Source organism: Choloepus didactylus, chromosome 21 (assembly GCF_015220235.1).
Source record: "Choloepus didactylus isolate mChoDid1 chromosome 21, mChoDid1.pri, whole genome shotgun sequence".
In the NCBI taxonomy this organism is placed as follows: Eukaryota; Metazoa; Chordata; class Mammalia; order Pilosa; family Megalonychidae; genus Choloepus; species Choloepus didactylus.
This window is the reverse complement of record NC_051327.1, coordinates 29,888,072-29,894,071: the sequence shown is the minus strand read 5'-3', so window position 1 is coordinate 29,894,071 and position 6,000 is coordinate 29,888,072.

Below are 6,000 nucleotides of genomic sequence, written 5' to 3'. Positions count from 1 at the left end.
CTCAGGGAAGCCGGGAGCGCGCGCCGCCCTCGGTCAACATCTGGGCAGGCGCGGGGCCTGCCGGGAGACGCAGTCCGCCGTGTTGTCCCAACCAAGCGCGCGCATCCGCGCATGCGCCTTGGAGTGCCGAGGACGCGGAGGCCGTGAGGACTGGGGCAGAGCGCGGTACGCGGCCGGCGGGGAGCTTCCTCTGGGCGGAATCTGGCTCCAGGCTGCGGAACGTCTCCGAGGAAAGCGCGGGGCCGGGGATGTGCCTTCTCCAAGTCCCTGGCGTTTCCTAAACCAGCTTATTGCTCAGCCTTGTGGGGGCGAAGGATATTATTATTACTCTCCCTCCTGGCCCGGTGAAGCGAACTTTGCGACGTGAGGGGCGAATGGGAGGAAGCCCCATTTCCTGGTGGTTTCCTGGGCGACGCAGTTGGGGCTGGAGAGGGTGGACGGGTGTCCGCAGCCAGGGTCGGCACAGGCCCTGCGTTGCCTCCAGCAGGAGGGTCCAGGAACTAGCAGCGCGGTAGGAACGCGTGCTGTGTGCCGGACACGCGGCTAATCGCACGCAGTTGGAGCCTCATGACAGACTGTAGGAGGTGCATGCTGTTGTCACCCTCGTGTTGCAGATAACGGCCCCGAATGTCAGTTGCCCAGGGTCACACAAGTATTGCGTCGCTAAAATTCAGGCTACCCTGATGGTTAATCGTGACAGAGTGACACAGAGGGTCGATTTTGGATGACTGGAGGGGACGAGAGTCCTGAGTATTTTGTTTTTACTTCGTTCCATTCCAAGGAAGAAGACAGGGACACCAGCTGTCACCGCAAATGGGGAACCAGTGGCCCCAAACACACGGGCAAGTACAAGTCCATTTCAGAAAACCGTGGTGAGGCACGTGAACGCCTCTCTGTGGCCTCAGAGTCCCCTAAGAACATTTTGATGTTTTTAGAAATTAGAATTTCAGAAGATTATAGATTCTAACGCAATTACCTCCTTCCTCTGACATTTACTCTGTGGATCTTGGGCAAGTTATTCAATCCTGTTAAACTTCAAACTTCAATGCCTTCAGTCTGTACTAAAAGGATAATACTGGTTTCCACCTCATAACATTGGGAGGGGATTACATGAGCTAACATATGTTGGCTGCTTGGAATAGTACCTGGCACATAGCATGAATTCCATAAAGGTTAGCTGTTGTTAATGCACACCAAATTCCCGAAGACTTCCCTTATTTCAGAAAAGCACTTGGGTTCTTATTACAGGATGGAGGGCATGGGAATGTTTGCAGAACTTCATGTACCTTGAGATGGGAAGAATGGGGGATTAATCATTTGCTGTCTAAAGTTCCTTTCTTTAGGCTAGTAATGAGGATCTAAAGCTAAATAAACTTTCAGGGTTATTCAAAATGATTGTTAAAATGCCTCCTCCACTGAAGCAGACATATTCAGAAACAAAACTGTGTATTCGAGTAGGAGTGGAGTTATAGGCTAGTGGATCTATAGGGGTTTGTTTGGGGCAGGAGTTTTTAACCTGGAGTCCATGAAATTCTAGAGCAGTACTGTTCAGTAGAATTTTCAGTGATGATGATTTTTGAGCACACGGAATGCAGCTACCGTTGCTAAGGAACTGAAGTTTTAATTTTATGTACTTAACTTAGCCACATGTGACTAGTGGCTACAATGTACAATGCCTGTACAATATAGCACATATACAGGGTCCATGGATGGTTTGGAGATTTGTAAAGCTTTGAAATTGTATGCAAAATTGCATGCTTATGCATGTTTTTCTAGAAAGTGGGTCCATAGCTTTCATCAGATTCTTAAGACCACCAAAAAGATTAAGAATTGCTACATTAGGACTTTGGTGAAAAGTAAGTTAAGGGAGGTAAATGTGCCCTTGTATAACCACTACTGTTTCTACTTTCTTCTATTTTCTCATCTTTAGCTGTAGATGGCTCCCTGACTGTTACAGATAAACACTAATTTGAATCTCAGACTTCAGATCCCAGGTGGTTTCTGAACTGCTGGAGGGGGGCGATGGCCATGGCCCTGAGTTATGCTCCCTAGACCTCGAATCAGAGCTCCGTGCTTCAGAGTATGATACTGACTGTGCAGTCTTCATCAGCATTGCTGGAATTTCCATGACCAAGGAGCAGCCAGACCTCAAGAAACTTTCAACAAACTTGGCGGATTTGCTGTCAATGGCTTAAGTCAGAGATGTGTTCTGAGGAACCAGTCTTGGAGCCTCTAGTGTTGGAGCAAGTCCTGACTCTTCTGCACATGGAGATAAAGGCCTGGGCAAGCGAACACTGCCCAGAGAAAAGAGAAAGACTTGTGGTGCTGAGAGAAGTCTTACAGAGAGAACTTGAGATACCAGAGCAGCAGGTAAGAAAAGAATTTGTAATCTTTGTATTTAGACAAAAATAGCTGGCAGAGGCAGCTGGGACTGCACGAGACATTTTGTCTCTGTGCTATTCCTCAGCCCCAGTTTCATCCATGGACCTTTTTTTACTTTACCTTTTGTTGAATCAGCATTCAGGTCTGTGGCTCCCAGCTCTATCAACCCCCCCTCAACCCCTACCCTCTTATAACAAATATTCTGCAATGTCCTCTTTACTATCCTTGTCTTAGTTTTCTGGCTGCTAAAACAAATTCCACACAATGGGTTGAATTAAACATCAGGAATGTATTGGCTCACGGTTTTGAGGTTAGGGAAGTCCAGAATCAAGGCATTAGCAAGGTGATGCTTTCTCCTTGAAGACTGTGGTATTCTGGGGCTGGCTGTCGGCGACCCTCGGTCCTTGGCTTTTCTGTCACATGCAGCATCTCTTTCTCTTCTAAGTTCCCTTGACTTCTAGCTTCTGGCTGCTCCTGTGGCTTTCTCGTAAGACCTTGACTGATTCAGTTGGGCCACACCTTAACTACAGATAACCTCATCAAAAGGTCCTGCTGATGATGGGTTCATACCACAGGAATGGACTAAGAGTAAGAACATGTTTTTCTGGGGTACAAAATTTTAAACCATCACAATCCTGAAATGAGGTTAATTGATAATGTAACCTATCTGCATACCTAAAAAAAACTCTAACTCAGGAGTGGATAGAATATAACCGGTGGGTAAATCTGGCCCACAGACTGTTCATTTGTTTGTTTTTTTAACAGCCTATGAACTAAGAATGGTTTTTACATTAATAAAAAAGAAGATGACATACTGGATATGGCCCGTGAAGCCTAAAATATTTACTATCTGGTCCTTTAAAGGAGAAGTTTCCAGACCCTAAGTCAACTAGAGTCCGCTGAAATATAAAGGAAAAAGAAAGTAGTGTCTTACAAAGAAATATGTATTTCTTTATAAATATATTTGGGCTTGACTGCACTAATGAAGTTCTCTGAAGTTTGCACCCATGCATAGATAGAATCACTGAATGTAACAGCCAGAGAATCAGACAGATACACCTCCAATACTGAGTAGTGTGCTGCTCACCATGATTTTCCAAAATGGCAAGCAGCTCTCATAAAATTCTGCACCCACACACAAAACCAGGAGAGTCTTCCTTTGATTTACACGGCAGTGCACTCCTAGAAAATTTGGGTGACTCTAAAACTATGCAAAAAGACATTTTGTATTGATATGACCATCATGGTAACGTTCTAGACACTCTTTTATCTAAATGAAGGCTTTTGCAGGATATTCAAAAGTTTTTTGGGGCATAGAACAATTCTGCATTGTGAATTTCCTGGGCCTGGCAAGGTGCCTTGTGTCTCTGGCCCCTGACCACTACATTTCAGTAACTACCACCTGCCGTTACTTCCAAAGCATCCACAGGAGTACTACTGCCTTCCACTGAAAACCACTGGGTAGAGCTTCTGGTTGGGCGTACCGTGGCTGTGCGTCAGGCAGAATCTTTGGGTGAAGGCAGCAAGTGCTTTTAGGTGGCTTTGGGGCACCCAAGACTGTATGTGGGCAGGCTCTGCAATAGCTCTGACCTTCGGGGCAGTGAACCTTCCCACACCAGAGTCATCCAGTTTCCAGCTCTCCTGGGATAGAAGGAGTTTTGTTTCCATTCTTTCTGTTCTTGGTGTATAGTTTCCTTAGTATTTAAGACTTTAGCTCTGTGTCATCTAGACCTGTGCTGTCCAGCTCAGTAGCCATGAGCTACTTACGACTACTGAGCCCTTGAACTGTGGCAAGTCCAAATCAAGATAAGTTGGAAGTGCAAAATGCACACAAGATTTTGAAGATTTGGAATGAAAACAAGAATATAAAATATCTCATCAATAACTTCTTGTATTGTTTACACATTGAAATCATGATTTGGAGATATATTGGGTTAAATAAAACATATTATTAAGAGTAACTTCACCTGTTTTTGTTTGTAATATGGCTATTAGAAATTTAAAATTGTATGTATGACTTGCATTGGTCTAGATATTAGAGACATCTTATATAAATAGAAAATTCTGAAAAATACAGAACAAAGCTCCTAGAGCCAATAATGAATTCAGCAAAGTGGCGGGGCACAAGATCAACACCCCAAAATCAGTAGTGTTTCTATACACAAGCAATGAATAATTGGAAGAAGAAATCAAGAAAAAATCCATTCACAATAGCAACTAAGAGAATCAAATATCTAGGAATAAATCTAACCAAGGATGTATAGGACTTATACATGGAAAACTAGAAAACATTGTTAAAGAAATCAAAGAAGACCTAAATAAATGGAAGGATATTCCATGTTCATGGCTTGGAACACTAAAAATCATTAAGATGTCAATCCTACACAAATCAATTTATAGATTCAATGCAATCCCAATAAAAATTCCAATAACCTTCTTTGCAGAAATGGAAAAGCCAATCATTAAATTTATTTAGAAGGGTAAGGAGCCCCAAATAGCAAAAGCCAACATGAAAAAAAAAAAAAAGAATGAAATTGGAGGACTCACACTCCTGATCATAAAACTTATTACAAATCCACTGTAATCAAAATAGCATGCTACTAGCACAAGGACAGACATATACATGTAATGGAATAGAACTCAGAAATCAACGCTCACATGTATGGCAAGCTAAAGGTTTGTCAATTTTATTGATCTTTTCAAAGAACCAACTTTTTGATTTTGCATACTCTTTTCTTTTTTTCTATTTGATTTTTCCCTGCTCTAATCTTTGTTATTTCCTTCCTTCTGTTTGCTTTGGGTTAAGTTTGCTCTTCTTTTTCTAGTTCTTCCCAGTTTGAGACTCGGTCTCTGATTTGAAGTCTTTCTTCTTTTTAATGTAAGCTTTTAGACTATAAATAAATTTCCCTCTCAGCACCACCTTCAGGGCATCCCATAAGTTTTGGTATGTTGTATTTTCATTTTCATTGGCCTCAAGATACTTATTAATTTTGCTTCTGATTTCCTCTTTAACCCATTGGTTGTTTAAGAGTACATTGTTTAATTTCCACATATTTGTGAATTTTCCACTTCTCCCTCTGTTACTGATTTCTGGCTTCATTCTGTTGTCATCAGAGAATATACACTGTATGAGTTTGATATTTTTTTAATTTATTGAGACTTGTTTTGTGACCCAACAAATGCCTACTTTTATATCTGTTTGATTTTTTTTGCCTTGTACCATAATGAGTGCCTTCTCATTTCTGTCTGGTTATATTTTTCATCTGTTTTCCTTGTTGTTACCATGGGGTTAAAATTTAATATCCTAAACATATAACAACCATATTTGGTTTGATACCAACTTAACTCCAATTGCATGCATGTATACTTTTCCTATACACCTCCATCCACCCCTCACCATTTTGTTCCATGCTTGTTACCACATATATCTTTGTATATTGTATGTCCAAAAACCTAGATTTATTATACTTATGCATTTACATTTTAGCACCTGTAGGAGGTAAGAAGTGATTACATACCAAACAATAAACTACAGTAATACTGGCATTTATAATAATCCAGATGGTTACCTTTACCACAGGTCTTTATTTCTTTATGTTGCTTTGAACCACCGTCTCA